Genomic DNA, 932 nt, shown 5'->3' on the forward strand with positions numbered 1-932 from the left:
GCAGTTGGGACTAATATATCCCTTGCGATTCTTAAGGTTAGGTTCATTCAACTTGCACTCTTTGAATTCTCTTTCAAGTCTTTGTCTTCCAAGTTCCATTTTTCTAATGGTTTGTAAGCTGTTTGAATTAGCGGTTATCATTCCCTCACAGTAAAGGTCAAACATTCTAGTATTGAGTGTATAGTTTTCTTTGATGTTGTAAAAGAATACAACAGCTAAACCAGTAACCTTATGTATACCTAAACCTAACCCCTTGTCAAAGATATAATCATCAACTTTATAATTGATTGGATCTGCATGTTTCCTAGGGATTACTTTATTGAAAAAAGGTTCTCTGAAATCATATGAAAACTGTCTTTCATACTTAGAATCATATTCTTGAGGAGTATACTTTGGCTCAGAGTTGATGATATCGATTTGAAACCCATCCCCATAAGATTCCAAAATTTCATCAGCAGTAATCAGTCCAAGAGCGTCCATTTCCCTCTCACATGAAGCTCTTCTCTATGAACGACCCTATTCAACCTTGGTACAGTAATTACTGAGATAAGACTAGAGAAAAGCGTTAAAGAAGTCGGAAGGAGAAGAAGTGGTGGTGGGGGGGTGATGAGGGAGTAAGAAAGTAGGAGTCAACTGTTCAAGGCGTGCCGTTACCTCACCCCCTTAAAATTAGGATTCCCAAAAAGGAAACCCGAACAATAGAAAAAAGAAAAGCCAAAAAAAAGCGGTGTCAAGGGAAGTGTCTAGGGAAGTGTCTAGGGAAGTGTCTAGGGAAGTGTCTAGGGAAGTGTCTAGGGAAGTGTCTAGGGAAGTGTCTAGGGAAGTGTCTAGGGAAGTGTCTAGGGAAGTGTCTAGGGAAGTGTCAAGAGTGGTGTTTAGGGTGGTGTCTAAGAAGTTCCCTTGCCACCTCTCTTGACACTTCTCTTGCCACC

This window comes from Priceomyces carsonii (genome assembly GCF_900007245.1).
Source record: "Priceomyces carsonii strain CBS4050 genome assembly, scaffold: Debaryomyces_carsonii_scaffold_5, whole genome shotgun sequence".
NCBI lineage: Eukaryota > Fungi > Ascomycota > Pichiomycetes > Serinales > Debaryomycetaceae > Priceomyces > Priceomyces carsonii.